Genomic DNA, 27,620 nt, shown 5'->3' with positions numbered 1-27,620 from the left:
AAAACCATGTGTGGCAGATGTATTGACATGTGCAGTTCTGATCTTGACATTGGTACTGTGACCCTTGACTGTCATTCATGATAACTTTAACACTATAGTTGAAGTTAAATTTCCTCGAGTAAACTTCACTTTCACTTTGGAGGTGCGCATATTCCAAACGAAGAAATGTAAAACGTCAAATCAAAGGGCGGTGGGAGTTAGAACACACTATATAAGCAAGAAGATTCTGCCTTTACCTCCATGCGAACTACATGTGTTATTGCGATTGAAAGTCTGCCCGGGAACAGATCAAGCGCAACCCGCGCCACCGACATTTTGAAATGACGAGTAAGAAAGGGCATGTCAATATGGTAAACTCTTTATAGAATAGAATAGAATAGAATTAATTTATTGTCCATTGTGGAATATTACCTTTCGCTTCACCAAAACACATTACACATCGCAACATTAAGTGTTAAAATATAGAAATATAAAAAAGTTTCTTGAAAAACAACAAGATCTGTCTCCTGCTAACAAAGGTCTGTATTCAGTATAGTTATTGCACATGGAAAAAACGAGTTTTTGAAAAGGTTATTTCCAATGACGAAATTCAAATTTTCACATTGGAAACCGGATCCGTAGAAACGAAATGCCTTACATTACGTTGAAAATGTACAGAGAGAAACAGCGATACCTCGGATATTAATTGCGATGGCGGACTTCGCAAATTCTTCACTGCTAGATCAAAGTTGTCAAAAATTACTATGTAAATTGAAAATACTGTGCTATCACATTATTGAGAGCCATTTAGCATTTTACTCACCAAATCACTAATTTGTATACTTAATAAAGTTTCGTAATTAAGAATTTATCTGAATGAATTGATAAAACATTGGCGACACTAGGATTTAATATTATTGAAGGTCATTTAGCATTTTTCGAAGAGTAAACAAACACTAAGTATGACTCATACGTGCAAGAAAACGTTGTTTCACAACTTTTCACATGCAAAACAATTATGAAGGATATATAAAGGATATTCCGTTGAAATTTCTCTCCACTGAGAAGCTGAGGAAAAAAGCTAAATGGAAAAAAAAAACATTCGCTTAGTTATGTGCGATTGGTACTGAGATTGATACAGGGGCAGCTAGCCAGTCAATTTTCAGAATTTGTGACTGCTATTCTAACATATTATGAATATAATTAACATATGAAAGGGAAAAAGTAACTGTTCGTAAATGCCCTCCCACTACGATTTAACCTCACCGTCATTTCCCGCTCCTGAACTAGCTACGCTCACCCCAAATACCCCTCTCCGGACTACTGATAAAAGTTCCCAATGCCATTTATTTACCCAGTGTGTTTCTCTTGACAAGTTGCAATGAAAACAAACCCAACTAAATCATGCACTCTGCTGGCAAATTTGACAAGTCCGTCCTCAAAGAAGTCGCGCACGAACAGCTTTTTTGCATGAACAGCTTTGTAGGTTGCCCTGTTTTTTGTCAGCTCTTGAATCGTCCGTACTTCGCGCGGTGCATTTTGGTCGGTTAAGTTCAGAGGTGAGTTGCAGACAGCTCAGCTTTATATATACGAAGTGTGGGAAAGAAGTAGAGAAAAAACGCAGAGGTTTAACCTTATCGGCGTCATGTCAATGACGAGTTCCAACGCTTTTCATGGATTGATAAAAGGGCATTGTTATTGGAAGAGATACAGTGCGTGGGATCACATTCTCGGTATAAGGGGCTCGCTTAAGAGCTTGCTATGAGGGCCACTGTGTTCTACGAGACAAAGCTCGTCGTGAAATGCCCGTGTTGAATAGTCCCCACCCTAAAAGAACATATTCAGCACACAGTATTGTTGTCAAAAAAGTTCAAAAGTCGAGATCCTCACTGTTGTCGAATGAACGCCGATAGTGTCGTCAAAAGCAGGTCGTTCGATACCGAGGCGTTGAAACGAGTCCTTCAAGTTTCTGAACTTGAACGGCACTTTTAATTTCGTGACACACTTACACAAGACGGCCACATTTGCTTGGTTATTTGAAACATGAGTTGGTCGCTGTCCAATGGTATTGAGGTCTAATCGAATCAACACTAACTTACAGTTGATCAACTTTAATGGACACTTAACTCTTTAGAATAGGATTCAGGAACATCGATTCTTCAGTATACCTGGTATATTCCGTCCCTATGATCGAGTTGAATGGAACATGATCGTTCATAGAAATTGTTTCTACTACAGGTAGAAACCTGAAGGCCAAGGTCAGTGTTATCGTGGCTGCGTTCGGGTAAAACTGTTCGCGACCGATGAACGGTATGCAAAGTTTTTCTCCGGTATCCGATGTTCACGATAGGTTGATTTACGTATGTGAAAATTCCCCCCATATTCGGGTCTACGTCGAAAATAATGCGCGCGTTGCGAAATTTTCCACCGACGAGTCAATCTGTTGCCAAGCTACCCAATGGTTCGTGACGGCCCTCAACCAATCAAATATACGGTAGGCCAGCCGTCCGTGACACTGTACACCCCTTGTAAAGGGACCTTGTGCAAACCAAATTCCCAGCTACTCCACCAACCCAGCAAATACTCGGAGTAGACCTCGTTCGAGAGCAATAAAAATTTGCATGTAAATGCGAAGGGAAATTTTACAACCATACAGAACAAAAATCTTGTTAAACGGGAATTTCACCTTCCACAATTCTAATTGAACTTCAGATGCAAGTGCAATTTTTATTTACAGAAATAAAGAGAAATCTTCTATGATTGAGTTCACTTTCTTTACCTTAGTGATTTAATTTTTGATAATTTATGGAAAGCAATGAGGGGTTCCTTCTCAAAGGTAGAGAACACTTGACAATTTGTGCCGTCAATGCATTGAGTCGAAGAAATCCCCTTTCTAAAAATGAACTATAACAAGAAAACTCGACAGCGGCCGTGGAACAAAACGCCGGGTCCCGAGTGGCAAGCATGAAAAGAAAACCCTTCATGCGTGCCGATCAAAGAAAGACAGCTTGGGCGTAGGCCCAGTCATTTATCAACATTATAACAATAGCCGGCAAGCACTTATCGAGGACAACCTCAGGTGAAAGTCTGTACATTGCGTGTTTGGATTAGCCGAGAACGGACCTAACCGGCGCTAGTAGGGAGCCCAGTGTGATTTTTACCCCACCGTCGCCCGAGGAATGGCTCTGAAGGGGTTCGCTGTACCTCTTTTTGTTTTAGTGACGAGTATCTTTTGTGTTAGCCATGCCCAAGGTGAGTTTTTATTTTCTGTACTCCTGTGCATATGTGTAATTCCGGAAAGGTGACCTCAATCACGCAAGGTAAAATATACTTTCTTTCAAGTAGTAGTTTATATCGGCCAGTGAGAGTATTAATAATTTACAGCGGTTAGTGAGGCCCATCCAAACACCTGTCTCGCATCATATTAAATAATTAAGCAGAACTCATTCTCTCTTATTTCTTTAAAAATGGCATTGCTTATCGGTAGCTGTATTTGTTGATCAGGGCAAGGCGTACTGCATGCCTGAGAACGTTCTACTCATAAACGTTAAGTTCTATTGTGTTGGTCGACGGCAAAAAACCAGAATTGGTCCGGGATGGTAAGCTGTACAATGATAGGCGACTGTTTAGCTTTTAACGAGGTCTTTATGCTGTCCCGTTGAAAGTAACGTAGATTGGGTAGAATATTTCATCTTGAATGTCTAATTGGGTTGTCACCGGTACAGAGAGGCGGCGTACTTGTTCGTTGTGAAGCAAAGCGTTGCTACAAACAAGAGATTGCGCGGAACCCTCATCCGGCGCTGAATATATGACCCGCTAATTATAGTAATAAGTAGCGCTGTTCCAGATCGCGCGCCCACGCAGTACTTTCGCTGTCCCAAGGGAGAGTAAGCAGTCATGTTCTAGCGGTTGTCTTGGTAGCTGATGACTCTTTCTTAAAAGGATGATACAACATGGCGACAGTATACTTGGCAGCTACCTGTGGATATGCTTGTTGACATTAGCGGCACAATACCGCTCCCAACGGTGGAAATAATTATGAAACAGCTGTAATGAAACTTGAAATATTGTGACAATGTCGGATGTCAAATTTATTGATGCGGAGTTCCTACTCCGCGAAGTGGAGATGGTTTACTCTCTGCCGTGCTGCCTTTCACGTCATGACCACGGATAGGTGGTGTGTTTACAATTTGCCCGGTTCGATATAATTCATTTAACTTAATTTCTATCGATTAGTTGATACGCGTCGTCAGCGCGCATATGTCTTGGAGGTCAGAGTTCGCTATGAGAATAACCTGACGGCACGCTCGTTTCTTGTCGATCAGAGGAGTGTCCTTGGTGTCATCAAATAAAATTTATAAAATAAACCAACAAACAATATACACGCAGTGACGTAAAGAAAAGACGTACGACGTCATTTTTGGCCTTGTCTTTGACGCGAAGGTAAATGACAGCCAACCCGTTATGCACTCTTGTCACGCAGACAGCGACAAAGGAAAAGCACCGAGATTTGACCTTTCTGCCTTGTTTGAACTGTTCATTGCGCAGATGTGGAACTCATATCTTTATTGTTTTGTAACATTACGTACCGGAAGAGGAACCATCAATACGGCCGTATACAACTCTGCGCTGCACGAATTGGCGCTGCTTTAAGGTAGTATGCGCCACGAAAGTGAGAGGCCCAACAGCTGTATCTTTTAGCATTATTTTTTTTTATTTTACTTACAACTAAAACAAGTTCATGGGGATGTACTCATTGAGGGCTGTTTATACAAGTATAGTAAATTGTCCAATGGGAGTGCATGAGCAATTTTGAGCAAGATAAATAATAAACGTTTGCCCAAACAAATAAAGCAAAAACACTGTACGTCGTGCATATATGCATTGGAATCTTCACAGAACCAACAGAGTAGTCCAATATAATGCATAGTGCTGAATGTTTTCCACTGGGACTCCATATGCTATGTTTTCTTTTTATGGCAGGAAATCAAAATAACGGTTAAAATTTAAATTTACATGTCCAATTTTTCAGTAGCAAAAGACTGTATCCTTTAAATTTGTAGAATTTAAAGAAAACCAAAGAAAACAGAAAGCTTTTTTCAGGTCAACGAAGTTCAAGAGTTACAGCTACAGAGAATTGAAAGACTTTCAATTTTGCCTAAACTTTCCTCAATGAAACATACTCTTACCAAATCAAGAGTAAGAAATCAGGGGTCATCGCGCAAAGTTTGAAACTAGAGAATAAAATTATCTAACATTTTAAATTCAAAGATGGTTGCTATCCCAGTGGTAACCCTAAGGGTAAAATATTGATTTCGATTTTCAAAAACCTGAGACGATGAATTTTTTCTTAATCAAAAAGCTTTGAAATGAGCCCCCCACCTCCCTCAACACACACACACAAGTGACAGCCCGGAAAAATATTGCAAAAGTTTCAAAGTCAGAATATCTGTCCCCGAGGCGCATTCTACATTAAACTTCGCTGATACCATTGTTATGCATGGGACGATGTGATATATTCTGTGAACGACAACTTGAGAATAATTCAGCAGCGGAAAATTTCATATGGAGAATTACAGATTCGGCTTGAACAAGCGCTCCCCTGGGAGATTATTGTCGTTGTCAGGCCGCATGAGTGTCGTGATACAAATTTGGTTCGAACAGTGTGAACTGTATCCACGACTGAAGCTTTCATTATTACTAGTCCCAGATTCGCTATTAAAACGACACACAAAGACTAGCTCATTCGCATATTGATTCCACATTTAGATTTATGTACTTTCGCAGACTGACATTTGACCTTATTTGATTCTTTCAGTCCTTCATTTAGGTCAGCTTTAAAGTTCTTGTTCATTACCAATCACTGGTGAAACGAGTGGCTACATCTAGCAATCTAGTATGGAGAGAGAGAGAGAGAGAGAGAGAGAGAGAGAGAGAGAGAGAGAGAGAGAGAGAGAGAGAGAGAGAGAGAGAGAGAGAGAGAGAGAGAGAGAGAGGTTTTAAAAGTAAAAGCAACATGCACAGTTGAAAGACACGATTGATACGCGTACTTACTTGAATCTCTATGGAATAACTGCTCGTAAGATCTATCGCTCCTCGTAGAGGGTAAAATCTTTCTATTAGGTACACTCTAGGACGAGGGACTTTCCTAAGGGAAGAGGTACTCCTACCAAAGAGTCGCACTCAAGATAATGTTCTGTTATGCTTGAAGTTAAATTTCGTTGCACTTATGTTCAAATATAAATCGCTATATCATTATCCATTTGCTTATCAATACACGCACGACGGATCGTTTTCTCCAAGGGGCAAATAATCCATTAAAATGAATCGTCTAGCACCATGAAAGCCACGTCTTCTAACACTTTCGCTTGCTTTTGTCCAAGATGTTAAAAATGCCTGGAAGTCAATACCATGTAAGATGTACAAAGGATCGTTTCAATTATCCCATCATGCACTCTAAAATTATTGCAATCGACATCTGAGTGATTAACATGTAGATTTTATGTAAGAAGAAGAAAAATTATATCTTCAATGCACATGACAAAGTTCATGTTTTTCGCCATGCTTTAAATATCATCGTGGTTTATGAACGCTCTCGGGACGGGTAAATTATGTCTGATTGGTGCGCGTGTAGGCACGTCCTCGAATGAACTACGATGAAATGTCCGAAATTATTTTTTTATTAGTCACGGCTCTACACCCTCGTACAAGGAGTGACATAACATTTTTGCGTTGTTAGCCATGGTACCAATATAACTGACAATTGTGGATATAGCCAGCTTGTATACGTTCACGTGAATCATTCGTAACAAGAGCCGTGGATCGAGGACCGACATTAAGCCCATTGTTCGACGAAGGCGTTGTCTACACAAGGGAGCAACAGTACACAAAGTGTACTTGATATAATACGAACTATGCTAGGTATGTCCTGTACGCCGGAACATGCGATTCGGTATTTAAGCTGAAAAAATAAACTAAACGAAAACTGATAGAAAATAATATTCATGTTACAAGGAAATTCCCTGTAATACACTATAAAAGCAACGAATCTTTGGGGTTCCCTAGGCTACTAATAAGTATGTACTATAATTTTCGCAAACTTTAGAAAATAGGGATATTCAGACACGGATTCACATTCGCTGTCTGTCTGTTTGTTTGTCTGTGTGGCTGTGTGTGTGTGTGTCTATCTTTTGTTTCTTCCTTCCTGTCTTTCTCTCTCTTTTCTGTCCTTGACCGTATCTTGCCCTTGATGTCAGTGGACATATATGTTATGCTCGAATACTTTGACCTTAAACAACTCGTCATTGCTCCTGAATTTAGCTTTGCCTCTAATGAAAAGTGACCAAGACATTGAAAGTAACTTATAGTATTATATACATTAGATGAAACTAATGTTGGTTTCAGGGAAACATTGACCTTTGAAAAACAAGGACCTTTTCAATTTACATGTTCCGTAAATTGATCTCTATCGATCATTGGTCGATTTCACCATAGACCCTCGAGTTTCTCGAGAGTCTATGATTTCACGAAGTCAAAGTAGGTGAATATTTGGATTTGGTACGAATCTAACAACGAATATCGGTTCACACGGAATCAGCGTAGTTATATGACTCTACGTGATAAAGTTCTAAGGATTTTGAATCAACGAGTGAATGGTCAGAGGTCACTGATCATGATTGCGTCCTTCAAATCTGTTCATACCTTGACCGCTGTAGGAACGGCCTGGTGTTGAATTGGGACGTCATTTTATGCCATTTCAAGTTCAAAGCGTCTTTTCAGGAAGGTCAGCAGTTATTTAATTCTCTATGGCACTGCCCATGAAATAATGCGATGACAACTACATATATGCCCTGCCCATGCCGTAAGTAAAATCGTCAGAAGATACACGTCAATCGGGTCTGGGCAAATATGGAAAACTATGCTTGATCGACTTCAGGTTTTTCGAACGGCGAACGGTTCCCACATTTGTGTTTGTAATTAAAGAGAACAGAGTAGGTCGTCATTTTAAAGAAAATAGAGAATTGAAATTTTCTTCGCCAAGTTAGTCAGGAGATTGGTGATAACGTTGAATTTAAAATATTACTTCATCGGAAGTGCTTTTATTTTCCAGTATTTGTATGGTGACCAATTTTAAAGTTGATCATGAAATCAAAATGTTGAATTTGTACTCAATAGAGTAAGGAAATAGAGTAAAACCTTTGACTTCTGACTTCTGACTCCACAGTTTCACAATATTTTATTTATTTTGACAGAAAAAGTAACAATGGCCATTTTGTCTTCTCCTTTTTTTTGCTTCAGGCACTCATCGCTGTAAATAGCAGCCTCGGTCTATTAGATTTCTCGTAAGAAAAAAAAAATTAAAAAAATCTTAAAGGTTCGGGTGACCCGTAGGCCTACAGTCGGTAACGAGATCATCATCTCTGTAACAATAGGAGAGATAGAGCCGAACGGCTTGTGACCTGAACGTACATAAACACTTCGTTTGCGCGAATGTCATGAAAGAGAAATCGAATTTATCAGCAGTGTCGTCTGCAACATTGATTTCTTTTCTCAAGTGTATTAAACACAAACAATTCACTAATATTTATTATATGTCTGTCCCAATTTATATAACTATTGCTCGTTGAGCGATATTAACCAATGACGACATTTTTCATTATTTCAACTTTTCACATTTTATCCCGCATTGCACTTGAAATAGTTTGAAACTGTAACAAAGTCTAGAAAGAGGCCGTCCTCTTATTTGTAACTCCATCTCATATGCCTACAGTGCATCGTAAATATTAAACTTTCGGCCAACTACATTACCTTTAATGGGTTAATCTTTCTACCCATGTTACCCGAACTTGAGGGATATATGAAGGGAGGGATATAGGAGGGATATATGAAGACACATAGCGCTTAGATGATACTACTGCAATGAAGAACGAGGTCAAAATGGAATGCTACAGCAAATAGAGGCCCGCAGTCCCATCGCTATATTTGGGTTTACCGATGTTGCGTTATTGAAGGTGATTACACGTACTGGACTGCCATTCGGGTAGCATGTGCCCGAAACTGAAAGTTATAGAAATCTTTGTAGATCTTTCTGAAGGAAACTTCAAACTATTCTCGTTCATATGCAATATTAAATCAATCATTGGTTAAACAAATTGCCTTCGTTTAACTACGTTTTAAATTAACACGATTGGAACTAATTTGGGATAATTTGATAGTGAACTAAAGTCAGTTTAATCTGCCAATGTACTCTCTTCTGCTTTTCTTTTTCAGTCATACAGTTGTATTTACGAGTAATTTGTAATATTGCAGCATTCAACTATAGGGCACCTAACACTTTTGAGAAATTTGAAAAATAAAAAAAATCCAATTTTCCCAAATTAGTTCCAATGATGTTAATTGAAAATGTCCGCATTTCTGATATTTAATATTTCGAGAAAAAAAACAAAAACAAGACAAGTTTTCGATTCTCGAACTTGACGGCAACACGGTGAAATGTCATCGCCCCGCTCTCTCAATAATGAGTGCACACCAGCCGAGCACAATCAAGTTACTGTGAAAATCTGCGAGTCAGTCGAGTATCTTTCTCCGGGGCACATTTAGTTTATGGGTTAATTCAGAAGTCATTTGTCTTACCCTATCATCACCTTAGTAACCATCTTCGTTAGCTCTTCAGGGTTTTTTGCGGTGATGGCGTTGCAACGAAAGCTTCCTCCGAAAATGCAAGGTTTGTCACGTGACAGCGTGACTTGTTCTTTTTTCATAATACTTAAACAGACATTCGAATCTGCTTAAGGTCAGTTTGCGCTTGAAAGTTAAAGATTTAAACGTTTGCTCAAGTTTGCCTCAAGGCAACTTTCAACCATTCTCTTTCAAAATTAAGAATAGAAATCAAGCTTCACCGCGCAAATTTGGTACTAGAGAAACAAATTACCTAAACTTTACCGATATATGAAATTCAAATTGGCCGCCATCCCGGTGTTAGCTCTGTGGAGGAAAACAACATTTTCCATTATCAAAAATTAAGAGAGTGGAAATTTTACTTACTTCAAGAGCATTAAAATGGGCTCTAACAAGTGGTGGATCAGAAAAGAGTCGTAAACATTTTGAGAATCCGAATATCTGTATTCGAGGCGCGTTCTACCATTAATTGCGTTTCTGTCAGAGTAGCAACGAATCGTAAAAACTTTTAGGCTTTCACCGATCCTAGATGGAAGAAAGGATAACAGACTTCCCAGTATTCATGATTACACCACCCAATCTAGCGGAAAACAAATTCATTGACAAGTAAAATCTATTTTCTGTTTTCTATACAGTTCTAATCCGTTCTTGCCTATGAAGCAAACAGTGGTTGGGTCAAAGGTTTTGACTAAACTGACCTTTGGCAGTTTATAAAGCAGTTTATTACCGATAATAACCTGGTTTTTCAAAGCTTGTTTCAGTTCTCTGGTGATCAGAGCAGATTATGGCGTTAGACATCTTCCCATTGCAACCCCATGAATTTTTCACTTTGCCTATCACCTTCACTTGACTTCAACGTAAACTATTTGTCTCGCTAGCTCTGAGTCGGTCAGCGTTGTCTTTTCTCACCGACGCCCTGACACAATTTAGCGGGCGGTGCACGATCATGCCTACGATTTTGTCATTCCGCAACGTTTACTATTTTATCTACCTGAAAGTTCGCTCGAAGTCAGGCTCCAATGGCCTTGTTGTTATGAATTTCAGCAAGACAGCAAGACCTTGGCAGTGCCGGACGTCATTCTTTCAAACTGATGCCTTGAAACAAGGTCATGCTACAGTTTTTTACCCCTTTTGAGATTTAAAGCAGCACGCCCATGAACAACTACAAGGTTTGCTGACGACGCGGAGATACGCTTGGCTCAATGCGGCCCTGTTTTGAATGATAAAAGAAGAAGTAGACGTTGTATACTGGGTACACACTAACGCAGAACTATCATGCGTGGCGTTAATGATATTTTTGTGCTGGTATCAGAAGGTTGCAAGGGAGGGGCGCACCTGAGTTCAAAAGATCAAATTCCAAAAACTACTCCACTACTACGATGTGAACGGGGCTCGGGAAGAAGAAAAGCAGTCTATAGGTGATTCATAGTCACTCAATGGGTGTTACTGGTATTTATACTTTCATGTCCTTGAACACGATGGGATGGTAAAACTCACTCGAGAGCTGTTATTTATGTCTGATTATTTGATGATACACCCATATCATGAATTTATAAAAAAGGCGTGGAGGAATTTCATCTGACTTTGCCCAAACACTTGACACCACTCTCCGTTAACTTATTTGCGCAGTGCTAAAAAGGCTTGTAAGTTGATCAGGAGAGAACCATTTGATTTCAGAGGGTGGGTTATCAAATTTGGGGAGGGGGAAACGTCGGCAAGGGAAGGAGAAAAGAACGAACTTTGATCCAATAACTGCGGAACAATCATTTCTATTAGACAGAAGTTCAAAAATGTCCGAAATCAAAACGTTCGAGATATTTGATTCACAAATATTCTCTAGAGGCGCGTCCTCTACGGCAGCGCTGAGATATATTTTTAACGGCATTTCTCACAGCATCAGTCTCTTCCTTGTGGATATTTTACAATTTCACTCTTGTATGTAAAATTGAGATCATAAGAACACGGACTGCAAACTTCTATTGATTGCCACTCACAAAAACCCGACAAGTTATTCACAGCTGCAGTAGTGAACCAGTGGCTTGTTAATATAAATGTTAATGGAGTGTTGCCAAGATGTAAAGCGAGAGAAAATGCATCACTTCTGCAGATTGAAAAATAATTAAATGCGGGCTTTACAACATAAAAATTGCTATGACAGTGACTGGGAAACAATTGCTGCCATACGCACTTCCTCTGCGCACAGAAATTAAACCGTTAAGATATCTATGCGGTTGCTTCGAACTACTGGCCTACCGCATGCTGTATTTGCAAACTTTAATTTACGATCTCACGTTTCGTAAAACACCTGTTGACGTCGAAAACAACACTCTGACGTCACGACAGTCGTCAAAACGTATTTTATATCTGAGTAACCTGCATTGCTGAGTTGATAATAGAATTTCCTCGTTGCTCAAATAATACTCCGCTTTTAAGGCAAAGTAGATTACGTGACAATTTTACTGTAAACTGGCACTCGTTTTGCATATATTGCCGAAACCAGCGAATACGAAAACGGATACATATGCCGCAGCTCAGGCACGGTAGAACATTAATAAGCTAAATCTTTGGTGTTCCAAAATAGATTACAAATTTGAGCTCTTATATCAAGGATTGAAATAGTCTATTTTGAAACGTTGTGCCCCCAAGTCCTCATACAAAGATTCAAGAAAACACGGCACACGCTTTGCTGAATAATGACCCAAGGCACCGTCATACAACGTAACCATGAGTAGCGCCGCCACCGACGACTTTGCAGCTAATCGTTACAACATGTCTTGAATGCGTATATTTTTTAACAAGCACACCTTTCTGCTGACGTGGAAACAGTCGAATTTTACCGATTGCTCACGGTCTACAGTTAGTTCGTGAATACATGAGTTTTGTCTTATTCCTAATAAAAATGAAAATGATGATTTGTCGTCGTAATTGTTTTACAAGTCAGGTATTTAAATTGCGAAGTAAGTGGTACAACAGTATACTTCATCCACAATCAATTCCTGGTCTCTTGCGACATTATCGTACTTTGCGGGTATTTATTTTTTATTAGTGATACTCTAATTTTGCAAGATGAACATGAATAGTAAGTTTTGAACTGTCCACATATCAGACATGGGGATTAATAAGATTGATAGTTCGCCCAGAAAATGTGTTTCCGAGTCGATTTTGTAAGTTCTGGTAAATGTTAGGTACTTGACTGAAAATTGAGCTAACATGCGTACGACTAAGAGGCGTTTGTGCCCCCTCCCCGCATAGAGTAGCCATGTCGTCCATTTTTATTTTACATTCATTTCCCACAACAGAAGATGTTGATATTTGAAAGTGTACGCTGATATCACATACACTTGTTCTACAATTCTGATCAATAACCTTGTAGTAGTTTTCCTGCATGTCAGAATTGTCATCACGTATAATGAAACAAAAAACACAATCCCGCATTGCGGCATCATTTATGCGATAGACTTAGAGCAGTGTTAGACGATTCCACCGAATTCTACATAGAAATGCAAAGAAATGTTATTGTAACACTGTCGTTTTCTGGAAATTTCAGGCTATGTAAAGAAGCAATGTGGACTGTAAAATATTTTCTCAAAGACAAAAATCGTTTGTTTTCATGACATGAGCACCGAATGAAAATGCTGACTTGGCGCTTTTCCTGAGTGATATTGATAAATATATCGTTATAAGTCACCATCGCTTGGTCAGAAACTATATTTATTCTTCCGACACCGACATCTGAAAGTCATTTGCAAGGAATGTTTGTTAATTCAGAAAAGAGGAAAAGGCTACACTTCCCTCTCAATCAGATCTGTACCTTGTTGTGAATGCTAAAATTTGTAATCAAGCAATGTGAGTCTATAGAATCTAAAGGTATGATAATACAAAAAAGCTGCATCTCATTATGCAAAAAGAGAAAATCCAATCTTTCTTATTGTATTTCTTGTTAACTCACTGGTGCCGCCAACACGATTCGACATTCTTAAATGATTATATTATGTATTTACGCCTAAAGTAAGGCGAACTTGTCTTTGCGGAGACGTTGAATGTTTAATATTGTAATTGTTTCTCGAATAAAAATCAAGAAAACCTGATACGTTTACCTTTAACGTTAAACAGCCTCGTTTGCAACATTTGCGCATTGTTTCTGATCAAGAACGCATTATATTACTTTCCTATGGTGAAACGCAGCAAACTCAAAACACTTATGTGTACCCTGCAGGTTTCTTACTGATCTATTATATTTCTCTTATTTATCTGTTTATATTATTTTCCTACAGGTGGCTGTGTATTGCCAGCCTTTCCTGCCAATGTAGATTGTTACCTTGGAGAATCTGAAACATCGTGTAACGGTACTTCACTCTCTGTCGGCACAGAGCTTGACAGCAGTGATAAATTTTCCGTATCATGTGACCAGGGCTTCGTACCAAAATACGATGCAGGATACGTATGTGTATATCTGGGTCCAGGACCAGGATTTCTTGTGAGTCCAACTTTAGGCGACGACGCTTGTCAAGGTTTGTAACTGATAGCTATACATGATTTAGTAGTAACACCATAGCATTATTCTACATAATTATACCTTGTAGAAACGTAAAACACTTGATTTAGTTTGGCTTTATTCTTTTAGCATTTACTAAGCCAAAGTCAACGGTCGATTCAAAATTTAAAACGTAGGTACTAGTAATATAAAATGACTTGTGGAAGGTATGAGATGTACGTTAGATGTATTAGGAGAACAGTATTTTTCTTGAGTAAATAAATCTAGCTTTGGCTGTGATAACTCAACAGAGTCAGATTGAACAAAAAAAAACAAATATAGGTAAGCTATTAGTTTTCTAAGACTTGTATCTAATCATGATGAAATCAACTACTGAGCACTCTCAATACTATATTTAGAGTATTTATTATCCTGTTCGATTGACATAAGCTTAAAGAGGCACTCCCACTTGGTAACATTTTTAAAACACATTTTTTAATGCCAACGGTCGATATTTGACGTGGCGACTGCGCGCGGATCGCGAGATATCGATAAAAACATGTCATTTCCCGAGCGTATTTTTCACATCCCGAAGTTTTACGATCGTTTCTGATTTTGACCCGAAATCCCCCGAAGGTTTGTTGTTGTGCTGATTGACGATATTCTAGGGAGTCTACAATAAGTTCAAACGACGCAATTAATTTAGGCCTACTTCCTACTGCAAAGACTTTATATACAGCATTATGCCATTATCTCAGGTAAGTTTTGTAAAACTTCTCCTTAGTTTTTGTCGTTTTCATTATTCTAAATCAGTTGTACTATATTTTTAACCAATACCACATAAACATCAGTTTTTACGTGTCAAATATTAGCCGCCTCCGATGACTACATTTTGTCGTCTGCCACACAGTACGCCGCGCGCGCGGTATGCGTCTATGCATACCACTCGGCGGCCGCTATGTATCAACCGCACGTAACTGTGCTAGTCACCTATGCGAATTCTGGTGGAATCAAACTTTGTTTTCCGTTTTTTCTCAGAGTCAGTAAGACTCGGCTTCCCCCAGGGGGCATGACCGATCACCGACGCCAGTGGTACTGTGACATACAGCAGCGTAAGCGTAGACTCGTACTCTATAGCTTAGTTGACAATGGCCCCAGTGCCGAACGTTCGATGTTCGGAAGCTGAATTTAGGTGGGCCACCGGAATTCAAACTTTTACTTTTTTGAAGACATGTTTTTATCGATAACTCGCGATCCGCGCGCAGTCGCCACGTCAAATATCGACCGTTGACATTAAAAAATGTGCTTTAAAATGTTACCAAGTGGGACTGCCACTTTAATACACTTCCAGTGGTTTTGTTATTTGAATTGGATACTATAACCGTTTTTCAGTAAACCATAACTTGACATCGAATTAGCTTTGCGCTGCAACCAAGACTGCAACAGACATCAGCCATATGTCGTTTACACTGTCGTTTCATCTTTCAATATGTCAAAAACATATCGTGTTTCGTAAAATACGAAAAAGATTCCACGAATTTGGTTCTTTTTGCACGACTTTAAGTCTTTAGGTCCGAATTGTCACCGCATATAAAACGTCCATTTCATTGAAGCAAGTGAAATAAAAATCAAACAAGCCCGCATTGCGGCATCATTTATGTGATACACTTTGAGCAGTGTTAGCAGATTCCACCCAATTCTACATAGAAATGCAAGGAAGTGTTACAGTAACGCTGCCGGTTTTGGAAACGTTCATATAACACTGTGTACAAGAAGCCACTTTGTGAAATATCTTAAAGGCAGGGCAAAATTATCTATTCCATGATATAAGCGCCTAAGAAAAATGCTTACTCGGGTGTTTTCTTGACGCTATTGAAAAATATATCTTAATAAATCATCTACACATCGTCTTTATTGTCACCTGTCCATCTTTTCAGCTGCCTGTGCCGACCCTGGAAACCCAGCTCTTGGAAACCGTTCTCCACCACCTGGTAGCAATGGTTACTATGCAACCGGGGACGTTGTAGATTTCACCTGTTACGCCAATACAACTCAGTCTGGCTATACGTCGCTGACATGTCAATCTGATGGACAGTGGTATCTTGGTAGCACTGTGGTACCCGATGATCAACTACCTCCTGACACCTGCTTTTGTAAGTATAAAAAACTCTCATCTTACGATACTTACTCCGGCGTTTGCTGGAGAAAACATAATTTTTTTATCAGAAAAGGGACAATAAATAAACTGTGAGATCGATATCCGTGGCAGTCATTGGCACTGTACAGTAAATCAAGTGTACGCAATATACATGGTGCTGTTGGAAGTAGCTCAACAGTGAAAAGTCAAATTAACAGAAATCACCTGTTCAGGCAAAATACTCATCTTCTCCAGTTTTCTGTTTAACAGTTTCTAATCACAAGTAAAATCTCACATTTTGCAGTATTCGGGCGTATCCTTTTCTTGTTCTTTATTGAAAGTCGGTTTTACTGTAAAGCAGAGCATTTTTCACTACCCACTGCAGAGAGGAACAGTAGACTTAAGCAGTCAAGGAGGATTATGTGATAGCCTCGATGTGTCAATAAACTGTGTATCAAGTATATAGTTTTAATATTAATCGTATTATTCATGGACGTTATTGTGTAGATATATCTAGAGCAGAGGTTCGGACTTTCCATTTAAGCACCAAAATAAAATTTTGACAGCCTTCAACTCGTCAAGTGTGGGATTGTTCAGAGGAATATTGTCAAGAAGATAAGTCAGTCCCTAGCTAAACGATTTTAACAAGTCGAAGGTTGATGCAATTTTGTCGTTTTAGTGAACTGTGGGGATCCAGGAACTCCAGAGAGTGGACGAAAACTTTCAAACAATACGAACCATGGTGATAGCATAACATTTGCATGTAACGATGGCTTGAATCTGATTGGATCACAAACTATCACATGCGACAATGGATTCTGGAGTGACGAAACACCCAAGTGTTCCAGTAGGTTTTATTTTAAATTTGGCTTTCTTTATATTAGCGCTTACTTAGCGTTTTTATTGTTACAGTAAAATACCACTTCTAAAGGAAATACAACCAGCAAGATATTTATTTTATGGCGATTCAATAAAAATAGCAAGCTTAAGCCTCGTGGCTGGCAAAGTGCTACTGAAGATTTATGCAGAGGATCATTATAAGGCTTACTAACATTTAAATGGTTTCACCTTTTTATATTTGTGCAGAGTTTATCGCTGTTAAGCAGTCACTAGATAACGTTCCTCAATATATTTTTTGCACAGGTGTTTTAATCAATGGGCTGACAGTTTCTACATCTTCTGACGATCCCTTGACCGCAAACACGGCAAATCTCGTAACTTTAACGGCTGACGTCGTCAGTAGTACACTTGGGCTGGTGCAAACGGTACAAACATATGGCAACTTGTTGTGTACGTTCAAACGGGCACTGACACCACGTCAGAAGTAGTAGCCAACATAACAGGGGACGAAGCAGATCAAGATTTAATAGCCGGTGACACACTGAGCTTCACCGCGACCAACAATTTGATAAATCTAGCGGGTTTTACCTGCACAGCTCAGACAGAACTTTGCGTCAGAATTGGGTCACCGAAAATGACGTTGCACGGATTGCCTGATGATGGCGCTTTAACGGGATGCACTCCCATCACGTGTGGTAAGTCTGTATAGTCAACTTGATGGCTTCACGGTTCATACCAGTAATTGCCATGCTGCCAATAAAGAATTATCACTGCTGAAAATATTAATAACAAAATGAACTTTGATAAAGTCCTGCAGTCATTTTCGATTGATGTATAATTAAATACAACCGTACCAAATAGAAAAAAAGATCATTTATTGTTTAGTGATCGTGTCGTACATTTTTAAAAATCGTGTACGAGTACCTTTTGGTACCTGAATCACGGAACATATCGCAATATTGCTAGAGTCTGCCCCGATTCATTCGACAGAATTATGAACATGCTCAAAATGCCGCCACTAAAGATTGCTTTCTATCGACAATCATTTTAGCGAGTTGATATTCGTTTTACATATTCTTTCTGAGCATTTGAGTGACAGAAATATACATCTACTACATAGGATTTTCCGTGTTATTACAGTATCTTGAGGCGATACACGGCATCGTATAAGGCCAAATAAACCTACACGCGTTTGAGCAGTAAGATTAAGAGGGACTTATTCACTTTAACTAAATAACCTTACACACTTGTTTTTATGAGTTATTTGTAGTATTGCAACATTCAGCTAATGGGCACCTAACACTTTCATGAAATTTGAAAAATATCACAATACAATATCCCAAATTAGTTCGAATTATGTTCTTTTAGGATGAACATCTATCAACGAAAATATATCAAAGCGCGAAATTAATCTGATTACAATAAACAGCTGATTTCTACCTATTTCCTTTATCTAAGCTTGTGCTAAATGGACAGAGCCATTTCAATCTTACGTAGAAGAGAAATTCCCATCAGTATCGTACCCGGTGGCAATAGGTAAACATGTTGAGCTGACGTGTAATGATACAGGATCTACCAATGGTAGGACTTTATTTGGAGGCGTTGGTCCAGTTTGTCAGGGCGATGGTACATGGTCTCCTGGAATCTCTGTCTTTTCATGCTGGGGTAAGTGAAGTCTTGAATTGCACATTATTGAGGCGTGTAGAAGAGGCCTGGATTTGAACAAGTTTCACAAACGTGAATGCTTTGTCATACCGAAAAAAAAGCGTGTAAAAAGACTACGGCATTCATTTATCCATCCGTCAATTCATTCATTCATTCATTCATTCATTCATTCATTCATTCATTCATTCATTCATTCATTCATTCATTCATTCATTCATTCATTCATTCATCGATCAATCCAACTATCCTTCCTGAGCGTCATTTACCGACCAATTAATTCATTCAACAGTTCGAGTGACTGATTTGGTCAAGAAGACCAAAAACACCAAGTCAACTGGCTCGTCGATGATATGTTAAAATCACATCCAGACAATTCAAATGTTAACCAGAAACGGGATGAAAATTGCATAAATTACATTATTGTTCAAGTGCAAAATAAAAAATATCAGCCGAAAGCAGAGAATGACGTAGTGAAAAGTATCATACTGAAAGTTGACTTTTCACTTGAAGTTCACAAATCAATCAGATTGGGGAAAAAAGCAAACGTTAGGGCGATTAAGTATAAAATCTTTACAGTTAGATGAGTGCGCAAACATGTCTGCCCTGCTGACTTTCAATCTTAAAATAATTCTTAACCAGAAGTGAACTGAATGTGCTCAAGTGTTTTACAACAGGTTCATTAATAGTAGTACGCTTCACAGAACAATCGGATATCAGTTATATCATTATATGAAGCAGGTTTCATCAACGTTCGCACACTATTCTCAGAGTTAAATCACTAATTACAAAAATTGATTTAATATGTAAATGAGCTGTTTATTAACTTCACACTGCTCAATGCTTCATGGGACAATAAGATATCTCTCGATCAACATATCTAGCACATTCATTAAGTTTATATATATGCAAATAAACCCTTAATTAACTTGACACTGCTCAATGTTTCATAGCACAATTAAATATTTATCAGATCAATATCTGTTGCAGTTTTTTACCAAATTTAGTGCCGTAATTTTAGAGTTATATACCTAATTACAAAGTTCATAATATATGTAAATAAACCCTTAATTAACTTCACACTACTAAATGCTTTAACGCCGCAGTTAGATATCTGTCAGATCAGTATCTGCAGCAGATTTCATCAAATTTTGTGCATTTATTCCGGAGTTATATGACTAATTACAAAACTTCATTAAATATGCAAATGAGCTATTTATTAACTTGACACTGCCCAATACTTCTCAGTACCATTAGATGTTTATCATATCAAATATCTATAGCAGGTTTCGCCAAATTAGGTGCCGTAATTTCAGAGCTATATACCTAATTACAAAGATCATTAAATATGCAAATGAACCCTTAATTTACTTCACATTACTAAATGCTTTACGCCACAGTTAGATACCTGTCGGATCAGTGTCTGCAGCAGGTTTCATCACATTTAATTGCATTTATTTTGGAGCTATATAACTAATTACAAACTTAATAAAATATGCAAATTAGCTATTTATTAACTTGACACTGTCCCAATGCTTCCAAGTACAATTAAATTTATATCAGATCAACACTTGTTGCATCTATCATCAGATTTGGCTAAGGAATTTCAGAGTATGTCACTAATTACAAAAGTTCATTAAATATGCAAATGAGCAGATAATTGACATGACACTCACAGCATCATAATAATGTTTTGAGGTTGTCATCTGTCAAAAGTTTCATGAATTTTGTGCAGTATTTCTTGATATATGTCGACACTGTCATTACTGTCTCCATAGGAAACCATTATGTAAAAAAATGATATGTCATAACTTCATTAATATGCAAGCCACACTAACCAAAATCTAACTACTTTTTGCAATAACATATGATTCCTGTCTACCGAATCTGACTTAAATCTGTTCAAGCGTTTTGTGTTATCGTGTAAACAGACAGACAGATAGGCGACAGGCACACAGACACACACGGACAGATAGACAACCATTACTAGGACATTAGCTCACGTGTGTAAACACGTGAGACTAAAAAATGCCTAAACGGGAATTTACATGTCACAAACTCGAACATTCATATAACTGTACTGCATAAAGTTAAGTTCGACGTCATTAAGGATGGAGAAATCCATGAACTGTCATGTAATTTTTAAAGTTGAGAATTAACATAAAACTTATTATGTGACGTATTTGTTCGAGATGCAATATCCGGAAAAAACGATTTACATAAATACATTATTGATAAGAGGATGATGTAGACGTTCTAAGAATCAAACATTTCCAGTATATGATTCTATTCAAAATCTTTTGGTATTTCAGTAATGATAAAGAGTACTTAAGATTCTCATTTCCTTTCCTTAACAGATAACTGTCCCGATCCAGGTATTCTGAATAATGGAACTATCGTGTGTTCCGATGCAGATAACTGTTTTCGCTCCCTTTACCTCAATAAACGTAACATGCAATGAGAATTATGAACTCGTTAATGGCGTGAAAACCTATGTTTGTCAACTTGATGGAAATTGGAGTCCATCGATAGATCTTGAAAACGAACAACCAAAATGTCAGGGTAAGTGGCTGAATAAACGACGTGTATGTATGTATGTATGTATGTATGTATGTATGTATGTATGTATGTATGTATGTATGTATGTATGTATGTATGTATGTATGTATGTATGTATGTATGTATGTATGTATGTATGTATGTACGTATGTACGTACGTACGTACGTACGTACGTACGTATGTATGTATGTATGTATGTATGTATGTATGTATGTATGTATGTATGTATGTATTTAGTTCTACTTCAGACAGATGATATATGAAAATTGAATCAACTGTTCGAAAATCACAATAAACACGACAAGTTCCCTTGACACTTTTTACATACACTTCACTAACGTTCACAACAATCGCAATGGCATAACGTCTATGTCATTAAAGCTGTTAGGTAGTCTTGAGTGGTAGGTAAAATCTCTCTTACCTTGAAGACAACTTCTATCAAGGAATCAAGAAATTTCTGGTATAAACAAAGCATTACAAAAAAGGGGTTTTCGTCGTGCGAACCGAAGGTTTCGCTAGTCAGGATCAAACTGCACTTGCAGGTGGAAGAAACGTGCTCATAAGAAGAATTAGATAAAATAATTAGATCAAACAAGATGTTTTTGCGTATATAAAGCAAGAAACACAATAATTTTTTTCCAGGCTACTGCCCACCTATAAATGCGCTTAGAAATGGACAAGCATCATCAACTGAACCACAACTTCCCGGGACGACTGTCACAATCATCTGTGACGAATCCTATACACTTTTTGGTTCAGGGACAGCAACCTGTCAGGATGATTTAGCATGGACTCCTCTTCCAACCTGCATTGGTTAGTGTTATACGGACCTCCTCGTTTCATAATGTCAATAACATAATTTCTGGTTCAAAATAAAAAGATTTGAAATTTACGATGAAAGTGACCATATATACCGGCAAACCATCAACAACACACCTATTCTATTTCAGAAATACATATACTGATAAAAGTTATAACGGTGTTATTTGGAAGACATTCAGTTCCGCTGCACGGGGTAAATGAATCGCGATAGAAACTCAACCAGCTGTTTGAACTCAGTGATTCAGCCTTGTATGGTAGAATTTGCAAGTTTATTTATGTACATTCATGAAGTAATCGATGTTTGTTTGAAAAAGCACAGATTTATTTTGATTTCATGTACAAATTTACATATTGTTTGACTGTTAGTAATGCGACTCACACGATAACAACCCTGCATGGAATGTTATCATTGCTTTAAACTTGCTTTCTTTTGAACTCCAGCAAATTGTGCGGGGCCTGACAATTCATCAAATCTGATATACACTGACGGAACAGAAATAAAGTACGAATTCGTCCATGGTGATTTCGCAGTTGTATCTTGCCGGGACGGATTTACTCTAGTTGGGCCAAACAGCTTGCAGTGCGACAATGGAAATTGGGAGTGGTGATCCTTCTTGTATAGGTAAGTATAGTTACAGCGCTTGTCATTTGAGTTTGGAAATTCAGTGCTTGGCACATACGGATTCCTTTACTGTGAAGTAAAAGTTGTTTTACTCTAACAAACAACACCGAAGGATGCGTCGATTGCCATACGTTTTCATATCATACAAAATCAATACACTGAAGCAGAACTTTTACCTCTGGAACAAGTGAGTTTTCCCGATTCAGGCGTGTTATTGGCTCAAAACTTCACAGTATTGGTCAACCCATGCATATGTATCTTCGTGTCTCTGAGTCAGTCTCAGACAAAATGGAAACATGTCCATGTGACGTTTGACTAACAGTTTATCCTCATAACTTCTTATTATTTATTGCTTTGGACTAATCCATTGAAAGAATGCCCAACAAACAGGGAAGATGTTTGGCAATTGATATTTCGCGAAATATTAAGAAGCTTTCGTAGATTATACGTACAAACAGCGAAGAGAAATATTTTGATTGGCTGCACCGACTGTAAAGAACATTTCAGTATTTTTTGCAAGCGGTCGACAATGATTATCACTGAATATTTACGTTGAGTTCATTAGAAGCCATCAAAACTAATGAGCAGTAAGTCACAACTTACGAGTTAGAAGCACACCTTGAGTTAAACGTTTCTGGGTTCAATATACATGTGATTTTGGTCATTTTCATAAAGAATAGCTCCAATTTTGCATTTATTATGATATTGCTTATAAAGAATTATTTATTTGTTCAAATAACGCCCCTTGTTGTGAAAATGGTCTAACCTTACCATGTGGTTGACACGGTACTCTGTGACCTACCTCCATAGGCTGACCGGGGTGCAAAGATTTGAGCCAACCATACGTCTGAATAAAAAATAATATAACCGTCACTTTTTCGAGAGGTAAAATCTCTGTTACAGTGTTTTTATTTTGGAACATTTGTCATGATAAGAGAACTTGCAGCAATCTTAACATCCTTTGATGTTGTGTGTCGGAGTAAAACAATGTGTTCGTTACAATCAAGAAATCCGTGAGCCAAACACTGAAACTCCGAACTCAAATGACAAGCGCGTAGAAAGTTGCCTTTTTGCAGACGAGTCAATCGTCTACAATTCATGCATGTATAATCTTTATCAGCATATCGTAAATGATACTTAACCTTTCACTGGCGGTTATATTGTGACATTTGAGCCTGGCTCACCGAAATAAGTTAAACATCATCTTTATTTTCCCCGTCTTTCGGTCATTTTCAATTTGCCTTCACGGCTGCAAAACCGTACATGTAAGACATGGGAAAATTAAAGGTTATACAGAAAAAACATAGTAAACTGGTACTGAGGAAACAGACTGAATATCAACAAGGACAAAACAAACTATGTTATTTTCTCCACTTATCAACGATCTTACGATCTCACGTTAAAAAGGGATATATTTATATTATATATATATATATATATATATATATATATTATATATATATATATATATATATATATATATATATATATATATATATATTTAAAGGAGATTAGTAATGTAGATCACGTATAACATCCGGGAGCAGGGATTTACAGTTACTTATCCTGGAGACACCACAGCCGTACGCTCTGTATCAAAATCTGTATGTTAGCAACACTTAGACACATCATTCCAAAATACATTCTTATTATGCTCTTAGTATGTTTTTTATTCTTCCTCATATTTCATACTGTCTGGAGATAAGGGGAAGTACTTGTCATACTGCTTGTAAACAAATAGTGACAGCCATCTGCCAAATAAGTTGCGGCATCCACATTTGATTTTATCTGATTAATTTATTCGGCTGTCAATCTTTGCATGTGCGGCTCGTTTTTTTCAAAAGTTGAGATTCGCACGGTGAAGTGTGGTTTAAGATCGCGGAACACAATAATGTTCTCCGCAAAATAATCACAGTACCCCTCATAGTGTTTAAATCGTACGCCGTCCCCACTTCATGAACTGCATCCGTTACAACCCAATCCAAATATTGACCTGAAGGCGTTTGATATCATGTTGGAGGCAGTATCGTCTTACACTTAGTTCAGGGATACCACTCGTACTGGGCAAAACATTTTGGAGAAGAACACTTATTTCCTGGTGAATTCTTCCCTTGTCAACAATTTATTGAATATCTTGCGGCTGAACATACATACTAAAATTCATTGCCTGAAGTGCACGTACTCTACACACAAAGAATAGTGTTTGCTTCCCGACCAGGATAACTTGTCGGTCGTGAGACGATATTATTTCCTCAAACTTTTAAAATTAGCTCGTGCAATTATCGTTAACGAGCCCACCTGCCCCACTCCGCAGTACAATTATTCAAACAGAAACAATCCTTAATTCCAATTCGATAAAGTTATTTCCGCCGTTGTATCTAAAGATACTACGGAACACTCGACATGTAATGAGAAAAATTGGACATTTAGTATATTGGAGTTTGAAAAAACGGAAATGTGCATCGTTGGAAATAGATTTGTGGGAGGGAAATGTGGATGACCGCAAAGTGCATTCTCAAAGCAGGATATATCTATCTCCTCTTTTACAATCTCAGGTCAACGATTTTAAATTTAAAAATAGCCTAAAAGTTATAATCAAGATGATGAAACCATATGACAAGTGAATTTAACCCTATTTTGATTTTCCTTTTGAAAAAAATTTATGCACATTGATTTATTGGTTGAACGCAATGTGCCACGGATTCCAATAGCATCAATGACACGTTTTCCTTTCCTACTCCCAAATATACCATTAGGACAGTTTCTACCTCGTCCTTTCTATTACCATAATGCAAACTTTGCCTCGGTCAATTCTCTGTCAGTTGTTACTATACGGCACTAAATTATGGAATAGGCTTCCAAGTTCCATCAGAAACATTTCATTCCAAAAACAGTTCAAACATGCCCTCAAATCTTTCATTATCACTAAATCTTGATTTTTCTGTGGAAAATTTGCCTTTATATACTTTTTCATTTGTAATCAAGACGTAGTTTCCTCACTGCAGCCGGATTTATATTAGCTTCACGTAAGTTTTTTCTAGCTGCGCAACTCGTCAAAATACGGACACGTCGTCACTCGAATACGACGAGGTATCAACCAAACTTCGTGTTTACAAACCCTTTACCATACATGCATACATTGGTTGTAAATGTTTTCCTGCCTATGTTTACATCTACCACCATCTAAAGACATTCCGAAATTAGCGACGAAATCAACTGAAATCGACCTTGCTTGCTCATCGCTGTACTCATAAAACGTTGGTTGCTATGAGTGATTGCAACCGCGTCGCTTGTTTATTTTATTTTGTATGGCTATTCCACTTCAAAGGAGGGTTTATGATACACGTTTAGCGCGAAAAATGTAAATATTAAGATGTAGACACAGGTTTTCACATTTGAAGAACGTTTACATTTCAGTTAAGTATGGTGGTAGATGTAAAACGTAGGCAGGAGTGTGTAAACGAGTATTTTTTGTGTTTTGAAACATAACCCCATCCCTTCGTGAAAGTTAATGAGGCTCGCCAAATAAAATCGGGTCAAAATACTTGCGCCAGCGTTTGATTCAAGCTCGATCGAGTATGAACAGCAGGAGCATAAAGCAAGTAGTTGTACAACATCTATGAGTGCAAAGTGGATAAAAAGCCGTACCAGTCAGTTTATCTCCAAGAATTACACATGTCCGTAGACGTCAAATATGCCGAATTTATCATCTCAGAAAAGAATTTGTGAGTAGATTAGGAAAAGTTGAAGTGAGTACACTGTATAGCGTCATAACTCGTTCAATCATGTACATTTTGTTGCAGTACGAATAAAACTTCTCAAAGGTATTTACATCGTCTGCTCGTGTACTTTCGTTACTGGCTTGCCAAACGAAAGTTTGACTTTCTTGCGAGTATCTTACATTGCATCCGAAACCCGCACGGAACACGATCATGACCTGTGAATCTCACTGTACAAATCGGAAATATAATACAATGTATGAGCACTTTTTTTGCCTGTTTGTGAACATACCGACGCTTAGCTGTAAGTAGTTCCAGTTACAGTGAAAATATAATTTGTATTTTAACATGTTAAACCACGGGTTCCTATCAGTACTCTCTAAACAATAGAAGAATGGCAACACCGGCATATCATAAATGATAAACCACAGTATTTCTGTACACGTAATTTTGAAGAATAACAAACGTCTTGTTTTTTTCTGTCCATAACGCGTTTAATTAGCCCCCACTAAGATGCATGTGTTCCCGTAGAAAAGTGCTGGAGTTTGCTCTTTGTGTATTCAAAATTGTTATTAGTGATCAGACTGAAGAAACAAAGGCTAAAGGAACCTCACAAGTATATGTTTGCAGTACATCTTTCTTTTCTGTACCATACAATTAGTGAGGAATTCTGCAGTGTATATAAAAGATCCTTGGGTTGAAATTCATGCATCAGCTGTAGTGAAATTATTTAGGATACTTCTCATAAAGCACCAGTTTTTCTGGTATTCCCTTCTGAAACTGATGCATGATCACATAAAAACAAAGGAAGATTGTGAACAAGTGTCTTCTTTGTTGAAAATAGTTTCTGAAATACCTGTGGATGACAGTGATTGGCAATGTTTTTCATATTGCCATGCACCTCATTTGGTCATCGTTAAGAGATAAACAGGCCATATCATAGTATGTAAACACAACTATGGATATGCATATGATTGGCCTAGTAATCGGAATCGTTTATCAGAATTGCTTGACTGTTGAAAGCGATAACACTATATGAGTCTCGACAAAATACGTCCGACAGAATTTTTGATGCCTGCCTATGACATCATTATAGAAAATTCTCAAAAGAGAGAGGGGTTCTTAGG

General features: G+C 38.0%; 2 long non-coding RNA genes across 2 annotated transcripts in view; both read left to right on the top strand.

The window, feature by feature from the left end:
* LOC139136833 (uncharacterized) overlaps positions 1 to 27,620 on the top strand; it is a 98,441-nt gene that overhangs the window by 67,521 nt on the left and 3,300 nt on the right. The window contains exons 2-6 of the long non-coding RNA XR_011553259.1: positions 17,412 to 17,803; positions 18,567 to 18,773; positions 21,128 to 21,332; positions 21,973 to 22,143; positions 22,594 to 22,774. This is a non-coding gene — a long non-coding RNA (uncharacterized lncRNA). The remainder of the gene's footprint in view (positions 1 to 17,411; positions 17,804 to 18,566; positions 18,774 to 21,127; positions 21,333 to 21,972; positions 22,144 to 22,593; positions 22,775 to 27,620) is intronic.
* On the top strand, positions 13,971 to 17,030 carry LOC139136130 (uncharacterized). Its single transcript, XR_011553118.1, has 3 exons — positions 13,971 to 14,168; positions 16,069 to 16,284; positions 16,948 to 17,030. It is a non-coding gene; the product is annotated as an uncharacterized lncRNA (long non-coding RNA).

Source organism: Ptychodera flava, chromosome 7, assembly GCF_041260155.1.
Source record: "Ptychodera flava strain L36383 chromosome 7, AS_Pfla_20210202, whole genome shotgun sequence".
NCBI classification, from domain to species: Eukaryota; Metazoa; Hemichordata; class Enteropneusta; family Ptychoderidae; genus Ptychodera; species Ptychodera flava.
Note: the sequence above shows the minus strand (reverse complement) of the source record. Positions and strands in the feature narration are given on the sequence as shown.